Source organism: Stenella coeruleoalba (assembly GCF_951394435.1).
Source record: "Stenella coeruleoalba genome assembly, contig: scaffold_32, whole genome shotgun sequence".
In the NCBI taxonomy this organism is placed as follows: domain Eukaryota; kingdom Metazoa; phylum Chordata; class Mammalia; order Artiodactyla; family Delphinidae; genus Stenella; species Stenella coeruleoalba.
The window spans coordinates 3581355-3598685 of NW_027646093.1; positions in this window are offsets into that span (position 1 = coordinate 3581355).

Consider the following 17331-nt stretch of genomic DNA (forward strand, 5'->3'; position numbering starts at 1 on the left):
ACAAGCAAACTTGCAAAGGAAATCTGCACTACAAAGAAGTCTCACTTCCCCCCGGTCAAAAGGGCCATCTGAAAAAAGTGTAAAATCCAGAAAGGCAGGACAGGCCATGGAGAACTGGGAGACTTGTTATGCTGATCGGCGGGATGTAAATTGCCAACAGACACTCCGGAGAAGTGTATGGTGTTTCCTGAAACATCTAAAAAACAAAGCAAAAGAGCCTAGGGCACTTCCACTTATGGTCCTATAGCTTAGGGAAATTAAAATCAAAAAGACACAGCCACCCCAAAGTTTGGGACGCCTCTGTTTACAAGAACCTCGTTTACAGTACAAGTTCAATATCACAGAAAGTGAAAAATGGATAAAGAACTTGTGGTACTTACGTACAATGCAGTATCACTCAGCAATGAAATCTATGTCATCAGGCCCGTGGCAGCATAATGAGTGGATTCAGGTACGATGATACTAACTGAAATAAGTCACACAGAAAAAGAAACATCATAAGATATCAGTAATACACGGAATGGAAACTTGGCTACACAGGAACTGAATTACAGAACAGAACAGGGTCTCAAATTTAGAAAGCCAACTTATGCTTGCTTAAGGGGAAAGGTGAGTTGGGGTGCTGCATAAAACCAGAGATTGAAATGAGCACAGATAAAGTTCCTTAAGCCAAATATGGAATAGACAAGAGCTACTCCTTGCTCAACGAAATGGACTCAACACCGCATATTAAACGCCTAAGAATGTACCTGACTAGTAAGTATCTTAAAACCTATGGATTGCTATGTCTCCAAAAGAGAATCAAGCGTGTGTACAGGGGCATAAACGCAGCAGTGATAGGATTGGAGAGGTTCGGTGAGCAAATGAAGACCCTTTGAAGTCATATTGCATGGTACCCATTCCACGGGTCTCAACTCTGCAGGTTTCAGGTATTCTTCCTTCAGCTAAACCATGCATGTGGAACCCAGAGTATGATCAACCGTGTGAACGGGAGACGTGTTCAAATATGTCTCAGTTTTCTTCCCCTGGAACTCGGGTGCAACATTCCAGATGCTTTACTAACACTCTCCCCACTTGGAGAGTCAGCGCCTTAAACCTCCTGTTTGGCCCAGTTGGCAATTTCTGCGGAAGATGAACAGGAATAGTGAGAACCAAAGAGAGACTAGCTGGAGGTGTCTGGACGGGCAAATTTAACTCTCATTTCCCACCAGGAAGAGGAATTAACCAAAGGCTCAGCGTGCCGTGCCAGAACCAGATTAGGGCCTGAAGCCATCCTGCGGTGTTGCGGCCAGCTCACAAGAAAGCGAGTTGAAGAAAGGAGCTCAGGGGCACTGTAATTCACAAACCTGCAGAGTTATAAATGACAGCTATCGTCCAAAAATAGACTGAAGTAAGGCTGCCAAGAGGACTTGAAAGCGGGGCAGAATTGCAGGAAACCGATTTCAGGAGGTAGACTGGAATTGCATTGAAAGCATAGGAAAAGAGGCAGAACGTCCACAATGATGCACTTGGCCAAAAAGGGCGTATGCGTTTTTTCCTGAATATATTCAGGAAAAAACGCATACGCCCTTTTTGGCCAACCAAGCAAGCTTGCAAAGAAGTCTGCAGTACAATGAAGTCTCACTTCCCCCCGGTCAAAAGGGCCATCTGAAAAAAGTGTAAAATCCTGAAAGGCAGGACAGGCCCTGGAGAACTGGGAGCCTTGTTATGCTGATGGGCGGGATGTAAATTGCCAACAGACACTCGGAAGAAGTGTATGGTGTTTCCTGAAACATCTAAAAAACAAAGCAACAGAGCCTAGGGCACTTCCACTTATGGTCCTATAGCTTAGGGAAATTAAAATCAAAAAGACACAGCCACCCCAAAATTTGGGACGCCTCTGTTTACAAGAACCTCGTTTACCGTACAAGTTCAATATCACAGAAAGTGAAAAATGGATAAAGAACTTGTGGTACTTACGTACAATGCAGTATCACTCAGCAAAGAAATCTATGTCATCAGGCCCGTAGCAGCATAATGAGTGGATTCAGGTACGATGATTCTAACTGAAATAAGTCACACAGAAAAAGAAACATCATAAGATATCACTAATACACGGAATGTAAACTTGGCTACACAGGAACTGAATTCCAAAACAGCACAGGGTCTCAAATTCAGAAAACCAACTTATGCTTGCTTAAGGGGAAAGGTGAGTTGGGGTGCTGCATAAAACCAGAGATTGAAATGAGCACAGATAAGGTTCCTTAAGCCAAATATGGAATAGACAAGAGCTACTCCTTGCTCAACGAAATGGACTCAACACCCCATATTAAACGCCTAAGAATGTAACTGACTAGTAAGTATCTTAAAACCTATGGATTTCTATGTCTCCAAAAGAGAATCAAGCGTGTGTACAGGGGCATAAACGCAGCAGTGATATGATTGGAGAGGTTCGGTGAGCAAATGAAGACCCTTTGAAGTCATATTGCATGGTACCCATTCCATGGGTTTCAACTACCCAGGTTTTAGGTATTCTTCCTTCAGCTAAAACATGCATGTGGAACCTAGAGTATGATCAACCATGTGATCGGGAGATGTGTTCAAATATGTCTCAGTTTTTGTACCCTGGTACTCGGGTGCAACATTCCAGACGCTTTACTAACACTCTCCCGACTTCAGAGTCAATCCCTTAAATCTCCTGTTTGGCCCAGTTTGCAATTTCTGCGGAAGATGAACAGGAATAGCGAGAACCAATGAGAGACTAGCTGGAGGTGTCTGGATGGGAAATTTAACTCTCATTTCCCACCAGGAAGAGGAATTAACCAAAGGCTCAGCGTGCCGTGCCGGATCCAGATTAGGGCCTGAAGCCATCCTGCGGTGTTGCGGCCAGCTCAAAAGAAAGCGAGTTGAAGAAAGGAGCTCAGGGGCACTGTAATTCACAAACCTGCAGAGTTATAAATGACAGCTATCGTCCAAAAATAGACTGAAGTAAGGCTGCCAAGAGGACTTGAAAGCGGGGCAGAATTGCAGGAAACCGATTTCAGGAGGTAGACTGGAATTGCATTGAAAGCATAGGAAAAGAGGCAGAACGTCCACAATGATGCACTTGGCCAAAAAGGGCGTATGCGTTTTTTCCTGAATATATTCAGGAAAAAACGCATACGCCCTTTTTGGCCAACCAAGCAAACTTGCAAAGGAAATCTGCACTACAATGAAGTCTCACTTCCCACCGGTCAAAAGGGCCATCTGAAAAAAGTGTAAAATCCAGAAAGGCAGGACAGGCCATGGAGAACTGGGAGCCTTGTTATGCTGATGGGCGGGATGTAAATTGCCAACAGACACTCAGGAGAAGTGTATGGTGTTTCCTGAAACATCGAAAAAACAAAGCAACAGAGTCTAGGGCACTTCCACTTATGGTCCTATAGCTTAGGGAAATTAAAATCAAAAAGACACAGCCACCCCAAAATTTGGGACGCCTCTGTTTACAAGAACCTCGTTTACCATACAAGTTCAACATCGCAGAAAGTGAAAAATGGATAAAGAAGTTGTGGTATTTACTTACAAAGCAATATCACTCAGCAATGAAATCTATGTCATCAGGCCCTTAGCAGCACAATGAGTGGATTCAGGTATGATGATTCTAACTGAAATAAGTCACACAGAAAAAGAAACATCATAAGATATCAGTAATACACGGAATGTAAACTTGGCTACACAGGAACTGAATTACAGAACAGAACAGGGTCTCAAATTTAGAAAACCAACTTATGCTTGCTTAAGGGGAAAGGTGAGTTGGGGTGCTGCATAAAACCAGAGATCGAAATGAGCACAGATAAAGTTCCTTAAGCCAAATATGGAATAGACAAGAGCTACTGCTTGCTCAACGAAATGGACTCGACACCGCATATTAAACGCCTAAGAATGTACCTGACTAGTAAGTATCTTAAAACCTATGGATTGCTATGTCTCCGAAAGAGAATGAAGCATGTGTACAGGGGCATAAACACAGCAGTGAAAGGATTGGAGAGGTTCGGTGAGCAAAAGAAGACCCTTTGAAGTCATATTACATGGTACCCATTCCATGGGTTTTAACTACCCAGGTTTAAGGTATTCTTCCTTCAGCTAAAACTTGCATGTGGAACCTAGAGTATGATCAACCATGTGATCGGGAGACGTGTTCAAATATGTCTCAGTTTTCGTACCCTGGTACTCGGGTGCAACATTCCAGACGCTTTACTAACACTCTCCCCACTTGGAGAGTCAGTCCCTTTAACCTCCTGTTTGGCCCAGTTTGCAATTTCTGTGGAAGATGAACAGGAATAGCGAGAACCAATGAGAGACTAGCTGAAGGTGTCTGGATGGGCAAATTTAACTCTCATTTCCCACCAGGAAGAGGAATTAACCAAAGGCTCAGCGTGCCGTGCCAGAACCAGATTAGGGCCTGAAGACATCCTGCGGTGTTGCGGCCAGCTCACAAGAAAGCGAGTTGAAGAAAGGAGCTCAGGGGCACTGTAATTCACAAACCTGCAGAGTTATAAATGACAGCTATCGTCCAAAAATAGACTGAAGTAAGGCTGCCAAGAGGACTTGAAAGCGGGGCAGAATTGCAGGAAACCGATTTCAGGAGGTAGACTGGAATTGCATTGAAAGCATAGGAAAAGAGGCAGAACGTCCACAATGATGCACTTGGCCAAAAAGTGCGTATGCGTTTTTTCCTGAATATATTCAGGAAAAAACGCATACGCTCTTTTTGGCCAACCAAGCAAGCTTGCAAAGGAAATCTGCACTACAAAGAAGTCTCACTTCCCCCCGGTCAAAAGGGCCATCTGAAAAAGGTGTAAAATCCAGAAAGGCAGGACAGGCCATGGAGAACTGGGAGCTTTGTTATGCTGATGGGCGGGATGTAAATTGTCAACAGACACTCCTGAGAAGTGTATGGTGTTTCCTGAAACATCTAAAAAACAAAGCAACAGAGCCTAGGGCACTTCCACTCATGGTCCTATAGCTTAGGGAAATTAAAATCAAAAAGACACAGCCACCCAAAAGTTTGGGACTCCTCTGTTTACAAGAACCTCCTTTACTGTAAAAGTTCAATATCGCAGAAAGTGAAAAATGGATAAAGAAGTTGTGGTACTTACGTACAATGCAGTATCACTCAGCAATGAAATCTTTGTCATCAGGCCCGTAGCAGCTTAATGAGTGGATTCAGGTACGATGTTTCTAACTGAAATAAGTCACACAGAAAAAGAAACATCATAAGATATCACTAATACACGGAATGTAAACTTGGCTACACAGGAACTGATTTACAGAACAGAACAGGGTTTCAAATTTAGAAAACCAACTTATGCTTGCTTAAGGGGAAAGGTGAGTTGGGGTGCTGCATAAAACCAGAGATTGAAATGAGCACAGATAAAGTTCCTTAAGCCAAATATGGAATAGACAAGAGCTACTCCTTGCTCAACGAAATGGACTCAACACCCCATATTAAACGCCTAAGAATGTACCTGACTAGTAAGTATCTTAAAACCTATGGATTGCTATGTCTCCGAAAGAGAATCAAGCATGTGTACATGGGCATAAACGCAGCAGTGAAAGGATTGGAGAGGTTCGGTGAGCAAATGAAGACCCTTTGAAGTCATATTACATGGTACCCATTCCACGGGTTTCAAATACCCAGGTTTAAGGTATTCTTCCTTCAGCTAAAACATGCATGTGGAACCCAAGTATGATCAACCATGTGATCGGGAGACGTGTTCAAATATGTCTCAGTTTTCGTACCCTGGTACTCGTGTGCAACATTCCAGACGCTTTACTAACACTCTCCCGACTTGGAGAGTCAGTCCCTTTAACCTCCTGTTTGGCCCTGTTTGCAATTTCTGCGGAAGATGAACAGGAATAGCGAGAACCAATGAGAGACTAGCTGGAGGTGTCTGGACGGGCAAATTTAACTCTCATTTCCCACCAGGAAGAGGAAATAACCAAAGGCTCAGCATGCCGTACCGGAACCAGATTAGGGCCTGAAGCCATCCTGCGGTGTTGCGGCCAGCTCAAAAGAAAGCGAGTTGAAGAAAGGAGCTCAGGGGCACTGTAATTCACAAACCTGCAGAGTTATAAATGACAGCTATCGTCCAAAAATATACTGAAGTAAGGCTGCCAAGAGGACTTGAAAGCGGGGCAGAATTGCAGGAAACCGATTTCAGGAGGTAGACTGGAATTGCATTGAAAGCATAGGAAAAGAGGCAGAACGTCCACAATGATGCACTTGGCCAAAAAGGGTGTATGCGTTTTTTCCTGAATATATTCAGGAAAAAACGCATACGCACTTTTTGGCCAACCAAGCAAGCTTGCAAAGGAAATCTGCACTACAATGAAGTCTCACTTCCCCCCTGTCAAAAGGGCCATCTGAAAAAAGTGTAAAATCCAGAAAGGCAGGACAGGCCATGGAGAACTGGGAGCCTTGTTATGCTGAAGGGCGGGATGTAAATTGCCAACAAACACTCGGGAGAAGTGTATGGTGTTTCCTGAAACATCTAAAAAACAAAGCAACAGAGCCTAGGGCACTTCCACTTATGGTCCTATAGCTTAGGGAATTTAAAATCAAAAAGACACAGCCACCCCAAAGTTTGGAACGGCTCTGTTTACAAGAACCTCGTTTACAGTACAAGTTCAACATCACAGAAAGTGAAAAATGGATAAAGAAGTTGTGGTATTTACTTACAAAGCAATATCACTCAGCAATGAAATCTATGTCATCAGGCCCTTAGCAGCACAATGAGTGGATTCAGGTATGATGATTCTAACTGAAATAAGTCACACAGAAAAAGAAACATCATAAGATATCAGTAATACACGGAATGTAAACTTGGCTACACAGGAACTGAATTACAGAACAGAACAGGGTCTCAAATTTAGAAAACCAACTTATGCTTGCTTAAGGGGAAAGGTGAGTTGGGGTGCTGCATAAAACCAGAGATCGAAATGAGCACAGATAAAGTTCCTTAAGCCAAATATGGAATAGACAAGAGCTACTGCTTGCTCAACGAAATGGACTCGACACCGCATATTAAACGCCTAAGAATGTACCTGACTAGTAAGTATCTTAAAACCTATGGATTGCTATGTCTCCGAAAGAGAATGAAGCATGTGTACAGGGGCATAAACACAGCAGTGAAAGGATTGGAGAGGTTCGGTGAGCAAAAGAAGACCCTTTGAAGTCATATTACATGGTACCCATTCCATGGGTTTTAACTACCCAGGTTTAAGGTATTCTTCCTTCAGCTAAAACTTGCATGTGGAACCTAGAGTATGATCAACCATGTGATCGGGAGACGTGTTCAAATATGTCTCAGTTTTCGTACCCTGGTACTCGGGTGCAACATTCCAGACGCTTTACTAACACTCTCCCCACTTGGAGAGTCAGTCCCTTTAACCTCCTGTTTGGCCCAGTTTGCAATTTCTGTGGAAGATGAACAGGAATAGCGAGAACCAATGAGAGACTAGCTGAAGGTGTCTGGATGGGCAAATTTAACTCTCATTTCCCACCAGGAAGAGGAATTAACCAAAGGCTCAGCGTGCCGTGCCAGAACCAGATTAGGGCCTGAAGACATCCTGCGGTGTTGCGGCCAGCTCACAAGAAAGCGAGTTGAAGAAAGGAGCTCAGGGGCACTGTAATTCACAAACCTGCAGAGTTATAAATGACAGCTATCGTCCAAAAATAGACTGAAGTAAGGCTGCCAAGAGGACTTGAAAGCGGGGCAGAATTGCAGGAAACCGATTTCAGGAGGTAGACTGGAATTGCATTGAAAGCATAGGAAAAGAGGCAGAACGTCCACAATGATGCACTTGGCCAAAAAGTGCGTATGCGTTTTTTCCTGAATATATTCAGGAAAAAACGCATACGCTCTTTTTGGCCAACCAAGCAAGCTTGCAAAGGAAATCTGCACTACAAAGAAGTCTCACTTCCCCCCGGTCAAAAGGGCCATCTGAAAAAGGTGTAAAATCCAGAAAGGCAGGACAGGCCATGGAGAACTGGGAGCTTTGTTATGCTGATGGGCGGGATGTAAATTGTCAACAGACACTCCTGAGAAGTGTATGGTGTTTCCTGAAACATCTAAAAAACAAAGCAACAGAGCCTAGGGCACTTCCACTCATGGTCCTATAGCTTAGGGAAATTAAAATCAAAAAGACACAGCCACCCAAAAGTTTGGGACTCCTCTGTTTACAAGAACCTCCTTTACTGTAAAAGTTCAATATCGCAGAAAGTGAAAAATGGATAAAGAAGTTGTGGTACTTACGTACAATGCAGTATCACTCAGCAATGAAATCTTTGTCATCAGGCCCGTAGCAGCTTAATGAGTGGATTCAGGTACGATGTTTCTAACTGAAATAAGTCACACAGAAAAAGAAACATCATAAGATATCACTAATACACGGAATGTAAACTTGGCTACACAGGAACTGATTTACAGAACAGAACAGGGTTTCAAATTTAGAAAACCAACTTATGCTTGCTTAAGGGGAAAGGTGAGTTGGGGTGCTGCATAAAACCAGAGATTGAAATGAGCACAGATAAAGTTCCTTAAGCCAAATATGGAATAGACAAGAGCTACTCCTTGCTCAACGAAATGGACTCAACACCCCATATTAAACGCCTAAGAATGTACCTGACTAGTAAGTATCTTAAAACCTATGGATTGCTATGTCTCCGAAAGAGAATCAAGCATGTGTACATGGGCATAAACGCAGCAGTGAAAGGATTGGAGAGGTTCGGTGAGCAAATGAAGACCCTTTGAAGTCATATTACATGGTACCCATTCCACGGGTTTCAAATACCCAGGTTTAAGGTATTCTTCCTTCAGCTAAAACATGCATGTGGAACCCAAGTATGATCAACCATGTGAACGGGAGACGTGTTCAAATATGTCTCAGTTTTCGTACCCTGGTACTCGTGTGCAACATTCCAGACGCTTTACTAACACTCTCCCGACTTGGAGAGTCAGTCCCTTTAACCTCCTGTTTGGCCCTGTTTGCAATTTCTGCGGAAGATGAACAGGAATAGCGAGAACCAATGAGAGACTAGCTGGAGGTGTCTGGACGGGCAAATTTAACTCTCATTTCCCACCAGGAAGAGGAAATAACCAAAGGCTCAGCATGCCGTACCGGAACCAGATTAGGGCCTGAAGCCATCCTGCGGTGTTGCAGCCAGCTCAAAAGAAAGCGAGTTGAAGAAAGGAGCTCAGGGGCACTGTAATTCACAAACCTGCAGAGTTATAAATGACAGCTATCGTCCAAAAATATACTGAAGTAAGGCTGCCAAGAGGACTTGAAAGCGGGGCAGAATTGCAGGAAACCGATTTCAGGAGGTAGACTGGAATTGCATTGAAAGCATAGGAAAAGAGGCAGAACGTCCACAATGATGCACTTGGCCAAAAAGGGTGTATGCGTTTTTTCCTGAATATATTCAGGAAAAAACGCATACGCACTTTTTGGCCAACCAAGCAAGCTTGCAAAGGAAATCTGCACTACAATGAAGTCTCACTTCCCCCCTGTCAAAAGGGCCATCTGAAAAAAGTGTAAAATCCAGAAAGGCAGGACAGGCCATGGAGAACTGGGAGCCTTGTTATGCTGAAGGGCGGGATGTAAATTGCCAACAAACACTCGGGAGAAGTGTATGGTGTTTCCTGAAACATCTAAAAAACAAAGCAACAGAGCCTAGGGCACTTCCACTTATGGTCCTATAGCTTAGGGAATTTAAAATCAAAAAGACACAGCCACCCCAAAGTTTGGAACGGCTCTGTTTACAAGAACCTCGTTTACAGTACAAGTTCAACATCACAGAAAGTGAAAAATGGATAAAGAAGTTGTGGTATTTACTTACAAAGCAATATCACTCAGCAATGAAATCTGTGTCATCAGGCCCTTAGCAGCACAATGAGTGGATTCAGGTATGATGATTCTAACTGAAATAAGTCACACAGAAAAAGAAACATCATAAGATATCAGTAATACACGGAATGTAAACTTGGCTACACAGGAACTGCATTCCAAAACAGAACAGGGTCTCAAATTTAGAAAACCAACTTATGCTTGCTTAAGGGGAAAGGTGAGTTGGGGTGCTGCATAAAACCAGAGATTGAAATGAGCACAGATAAAGTTCCTTAAGCCAAATATGGAATAGACAAGAGCTACTCCTTGCTCAACGAAATGGACTCAACACCCCATATTAAACGCCTAAGAATGTACCTGACTAGTAAGTATCTTAAAACCTATGGATTGCTATGTCTCCAAAAGAGAATCAAGCATGTGTACAGGGGCATAAACGCAGCAGTGAAAGGATTGGAGAGGTTCGGTGAGCAAATGAAGACCCTTTGAAGTCATATTACATGGTACCCATTCCACGGGTTTCAAATACCCAGGTTTAAGGTATTCTTCCTTCAGCTAAAACATGCATGTGGAACCCAAGTATGATCAACCATGTGATCGGGAGACGTGTTCAAATATGTCTCAGTTTTCGTACCCTGGTACTCGTGTGCAACATTCCAGACGCTTTACTAACACTCTCCCGACTTGGAGAGTCAGTCCCTTTAACCTCCTGTTTGGCCCTGTTTGCAATTTCTGCGGAAGATGAACAGGAATAGCGAGAACCAATGAGAGACTAGCTGGAGGTGTCTGGACGGGCAAATTTAACTCTCATTTCCCACCAGGAAGAGGAAATAACCAAAGGCTCAGCATGCCGTACCGGAACCAGATTAGGGCCTGAAGCCATCCTGCGGTGTTGCGGCCAGCTCAAAAGAAAGCGAGTTGAAGAAAGGAGCTCAGGGGCACTGTAATTCACAAACCTGCAGAGTTATAAATGACAGCTATCGTCCAAAAATATACTGAAGTAAGGCTGCCAAGAGGACTTGAAAGCGGGGCAGAATTGCAGGAAACCGATTTCAGGAGGTAGACTGGAATTGCATTGAAAGCATAGGAAAAGAGGCAGAACGTCCACAATGATGCACTTGGCCAAAAAGGGTGTATGCGTTTTTTCCTGAATATATTCAGGAAAAAACGCATACGCACTTTTTGGCCAACCAAGCAAACTTGCAAAGGAAATCTGCACTACAATGAAGTCTCACTTCCCCCCTGTCAAAAGGGCCATCTGAAAAAAGTGTAAAATCCAGAAAGGCAGGACAGGCCATGGAGAACTGGGTGCCTTGTTATGCTGAAGGGCGGGATGTAAATTGCCAACAAACACTCGGGAGAAGTGTATGGTGTTTCCTGAAACATCTAAAAAACAAAGCAACAGAGCCTAGGGCACTTCCACTTATGGTCCTATAGCTTAGGGAATTTAAAATCAAAAAGACACAGCCACCCCAAAGTTTGGAACGGCTCTGTTTACAAGAACCTCGTTTACAGTACAAGTTCAACATCACAGAAAGTGAAAAATGGATAAAGAAGTTGTGGTATTTACTTACAAAGCAATATCACTCAGCAATGAAATCTGTGTCATCAGGCCCTTAGCAGCACAATGAGTGGATTCAGGTATGATGATTCTAACTGAAATAAGTCACACAGAAAAAGAAACATCATAAGATATCAGTAATACACGGAATGTAAACTTGGCTACACAGGAACTGAATTACAGAACAGAACAGGGTCTCAAATTTAGAAAACCAACTTATGCTTGCTTAAGGGTAAAGGTGAGTTGGCGTGCTGCATAAAACCAGAGATTGAAATGAGCACAGATAAATTTCCTTAAGCCAAATATGGAATAGACAAGAGCTACTCCTTGCTCAACGAAATGGACTCAACACCGCATATTAAACGCCTAAGAATGTACCTGACTAGTAAGTATCTTAAAACCTATGGATTGCTATGTCTCCGAAAGAGAATCAAGCATGTGTACAGGGGCATAAACGCAGCAGTGATAGGATTGGAGAGGTTCAGTGAGCAAATTAAGACCCTTTGAAGTCATATTGCATGGTACCCATTCCACGGGTTTCAACTACCCAGATTTCAGGTATTCTTCCTTCAGCTAAAACATGCATGTGGAACCCAGAGTTTGATCAACCATGTGATCGGGAGACGTGTTCAAATATGTCTCAGTTTTCCTCCCCTGGTACTCGGGTGCAACATTCCAGACGCTTTACTAACACTCTCCCCACTTGGAGAGTCAGCGCCTTTAACCTCCTGTTTGGCCCAGTTTGCAATTTCTGCGGAAGATGAACAGGAATAGCAAGAACCAATGAGAGGCTAGCTGGAGGTTTCTGGACGGGCAAATTTAACTCGCATTTCCCACCAGGAAGAGGAAATAACCAAAGGCTCAGCGTGCCGTACCGGAACCAGATTAGGGCCTGAAGCCATCCTGCGGTGTTGCGGCCAGCTCAAAAGAAAGCGAGTTGAAGAAAGGAGCTCAGGGGCACTGTAATTCACAAACCTGCAGAGTTATAAATGACAGCTATCGTCCAAAAATAGACTGAAGTAAGGCTGCCAAGAGGACTTGAAAGCGGGGCAGAATTGCAGGAAACCGATTTCAGGAGGTAGACTGGAATTGCATTGAAAGCATAGGAAAAGAGGCAGAACGTCCACAATGATGCACTTGGCCAAAAAGGGCGTATGCGTTTTTTCCTGAATATATTCAGGAAAAAACGCATACGCCCTTTTTGGCCAACCAAGCAAGCTTGCAAAGGAAATCTGCACTACAATGAAGTCTCACTTCCCCCCGGTCAAAAGGGTCATCTGAAAAAAGTGTAAAATCCAGAAAGGCAGGACAGGCCATGGAGAACTGGGAGCCTTGTTATGCTGATGGGCGGGATGTAAATTACCAACAACCACTCGGGAGAAGTGTATGGTGTTTCCTGAAACATCTAAAAAACAAAGCAACAGAACCTAGGGCACTTCCACTTATGGTCCTATAGCTTAGGGAAATTAAAATGAAAAAGACACAGCCACCCCAAAGTTTGGAACGGCTCTGTTTACAAGAACCTCGTTTACAGTACAAGTTCAACATCGCAGAAAGTGAAAAATGGATAAAGAAGTTGTGGTATTTACTTACAAAGCAATATCACTCAGCAATGAAATCTGTGTCATCAGGCCCTTAGCAGCACAATGAGTGGATTCAGGTATGATGATTCTAACTGAAATAAGTCACACAGAAAAAGAAACATCATAAGATATCAGTAATACACGGAATGTAAACTTGGCTACACAGGAACTGAATTACAGAACAGAATAGGGTCTCAAATTTAGAAAACCAACTTATGCTTGCTTAAGGGGAAAGGTGAGTTGGGGTGCTGCATAAAAGCAGAGATTGAAATGAGCACAAAGTTCCTTAAGCCAAATATGGAATAGACAAGAGCTACTCCTTGCTCAACGAAATGGACTCAACACCGCATATTAAACGCCTAAGAATGTACCTGACTAGTAAGTATCTTAAAACCTATAGATTGCTATGTCTCCGAAAGAGAATCAAGCATGTGTACAGGGGCATAAACGCAGCAGTGATAGGATTGGAGCGGTTCAGTGAGCAAATGAAGACCCTTTGAAGTCATATTGCATGGTACCCATTCCACGGGTTTCAACTACGCAGATTTTAGGTATTCTTCCTTCAGCTAAAACATGCATGTGGAACCCAGAGTATGATCAACCATGTGATCGGGAGACGTGTTCAAATATGTCTCAGTTTTCCTCCCCTGGTACTCGGGTGCAACATTCCAGATGCTTAACTAACACTCTCCCCACTTGGAGAGTCAGTCCCTTTAACCTCCTGTTTGGCCCAGTTTGCAATTTCTGCGGAAGATGAACAGGAATAGCGAGAACCAATGAGAGGCTAGCTGGAGGTGTGTGGACGGGCAAATTTAACTCTCATTTCCCACCAGGAAGAGGAATTAACCAAAGGCTCAGCATGCCGGGCCGGAACCAGATTAGGGCCTGAACCCATCCTGCGGTGTTGCGGCCAGGTCACAAGAAAGCGAGTTGAAGAAAGGAGCTCAGGGGCACTGTAATTCACAAACCTGCAGAGTTATAAATGACAGCTATCGTCCAAAAATAGACTGAAGTAAGGCTGCCAAGAGGACTTGAAAGCGGGGCAGAATTGCAGGAAACCGATTTCAGGAGGTAGACTGGAATTGCATTGAAAGCATAGGAAAAGAGGCAGAACGTCCACAATGATGCACTTGGCCAAAAAGGGCGTATGCGTTTTTTCCTGAATATATTCAGGAAAAAACGCATATGCCCTTTTTGGCCAACCAAGCAAGCTTGCAAAGGAAATCTGCACTACAATGAAGTCTCACTTCCCCCCGGTCAAAAGGGCCATCTGAAAAAAGTGTAAAATCCAGAAAGGCAGGACAGGCCATGGAGAACTGGGAGCCTTGTTATGCTGATGGGCGGGATGTAAATTGCCAACAACCACTCTGGAGAAGTGTATGGTGTTTCCTGAAACATCTAAAAAACAAAGCAACAGAACCTAGGGCACTTCCACTTATGGTCCTATAGCTTAGGGAAATTAAAATCAAAAAGACACAGCCACCCCAAAGTTTGGAACGGCTCTGTTTACAAGAACCTCATTTACAGTACAAGTTCAACATCGCAGAAAGTGAAAAATGGAAAAAGAAGTTGTGGTATTTACTTACAAAGCAATATCACTCAGCAATGAAATCTGTGTCATCAGGCCCTTAGCAGCACAATGAGTGGATTCAGGTATGATGATTCTAACTGAAATAAGTCACACAGAAAAGGAAACATCATAAGATATCACTAATACATGGAATGTAAAATTGGCTACACAGGAACTGAATTACAGAACAGAACAGGGTCTCAAATTTAGAAAACCAACTTATGCTTGCTTAAGGGTAAAGGTGAGTTCGGGTGCTGCATAAAACCAGAGATTGAAATGAGCACAGATAAAGTTCCTTAAGCCAAATATGGAATAGACAAGAGCTACTCGTTGCTCAACGAAATGGACTCAACACCGCATATTAAACGCCTAAGAATGTACCTGACTAGTAAGTATCTTAAAACCTATGGATTGCTATGTCTCCGAAAGAGAATCAAGCATGTGTACAGGGGCATAAACGCAGCAGTGATAGGATTGGAGAGGTTCGGTGAGCAAATGAAGACCCTTTGAAGTCATATTGCATGGTACCCATTCCACGGGTTTCAACTACCCAGGTTTTAGGTATTCTTCCTTCAGCTACAACATGCATGTGGAACCCAGAGTATGATCATCCGTGTGAACGGGAGACGTGTTCAAATATGTCTCAGTTTTCCTCCCCTGGTACTCGGGTGCAACATTCCAGACGCTTTACTAACACTCTCCCGACTTGGAGAGTCATCGCCTTTAACCTCCTGTTTGGCCCAGTTTGCAATTTCTGTGGAAGATGAACAGGAATAGCGAGAACCAATGAGAGATTAGCTGGAGGTGTCTGGACGGGCAAATTTAACTCTCATTTCCCACCAGGAAGAGGAAATAACCAAAGGCTCAGCGTGCCGTGCCGGATCCAGATTAGGGCCTGAAGCCATCCTGCGGTGTTGCGGCCAGCTCACAAGAAAGCGAGTTGAAGAAAGAGCTCAGGGGCACTGTAATTCACAAACCTGCAGAGTTATAAATGACAGCTATCGTCCAAAAATAGACTGAAGTAAGGCTGCCAAGAGGACTTGAAAGCGGGGCAGAATTGCAGGAAACCGATTTCAGGAGGTAGACTGGAATTGCATTGAAAGCATAGGAAAAGAGGCAGAACGTCCACAATGATGCACTTGGCCAAAAAGGGCGTATGCGTTTTTTCCTGAATATATTCAGGAAAAAACGCATACGCCCTTTTTGGCCAACCAAGCAAGCTTGCAAAGGAAATCTGCACTACAATGAAGTCTCACTTCCCCCCGGTCAAAAGGGTCATCTGAAAAAAGTGTAAAATCCAGGAAGTCAGGACAGGCCATGGAGAACTGGGAGCCTTGTTATGCTGATGGGCGGGATGTAAATTACCAACAGACACTCAGGAGAAGTGTATGGTGTTTCCTGAAACATCTAAAAAACAAAGCAACAGAGCCTAGGGCACTGCCACTTATGGTCTTATAGCTTAGGGAAATTAAAATCAAAAAGACACAGCCACCCCAATGTTTGGGACGCCTCTGTTTACAAGAACCTCGTTTACAGTACAAGTTCAACATCGCAGAAATTGAAAAATGGATAAAGAAGTTGTGGTATTTACTTACAAAGCAATATCACTCAGCAATGAAATCTGTGTCATCAGGCCCTTAGCAGCACAATGAGTGGATTCAGGTATGATGATTCTAACTGAAATAAGTCACACAGAAAAAGAAACATCATAAGATATCAGTAATACACGGAATGTAAACTTGGCTACACAGGAACTGAATTACAGAACAGAACAGGGTCTCAAATTTAGAAAACCAATTTATGCTTGCTTAAGGGGAAAGGTGAGTTGGGGTGCTGCATAAAACCAGAGATTGAAATGAGCACAGATAAAGTTCCTTAAGCCAAATATGGAATAGACAAGAGCTACTCCTTGCTCAACGAAATGGACTCAACACCCCATATTAAACGCCTAGGAATGTACCTGACTAGTAAGTATCTTAAAACCTATGGATTGCTATGTCTCCGAAAGAGAATCAAGCATGTGTACAGGGGCATAAACGCAGCAGTGATAGGATTGGAGAGGTGCGGTGAGCAAATGAAGACCCTTTGAAGTCATATTGCATGGTACCCATTCCACGGGTTTCAACTACCCAGGTTTTAGGTATTCTTCCTTCAGCTAAAACATGCATGTGGAACCCAAGTATGATCAACCATGTGAACGGGAGACGTGTTCAAATATGTCTCAGTTTTCCTCCCCTGGAACTCGGGTGCAACATTCCAGACGCTTTACTAACACTCTCCCCACTTGGAGAGTCAGGGCCTTTAACCTCCTGTTTGGCCCAGTTTGCAATTTCTGCGGAAGATGAACAGGAATAGCGAGAACCAATGAGAGGCTAGCTGGAGGTGTCTGGACGGGCAAATTTAACTCTCATTTCCCACCAGGAAGAGGAAATAACCAAAGGCTCAGTGTGCCGTGCCGGAACCAGATTAGGGCCTGAAGCCATCCTGCGGTGTTGCGGCCAGCTCACAAGAAAGCGAGTTGAAGAAAGGAGCTCAGGGGCACTGTAATTCACAAACCTGCAGAGTTATAAATGACAGCTATCGTCCAAAAATAGACTGAAGTAAGGCTGCCAAGAGGACTTGAAAGCGGGGCAGAATTGCAGGAAACCGATTTCAGGAGGTAGACTGGAATTGCATTGAAAGCATAGGAAAAGAGGCAGAACGTCCACAATGATGCACTTGGCCAAAAAGGGCGTATGCGTTTTTTCCTGAAT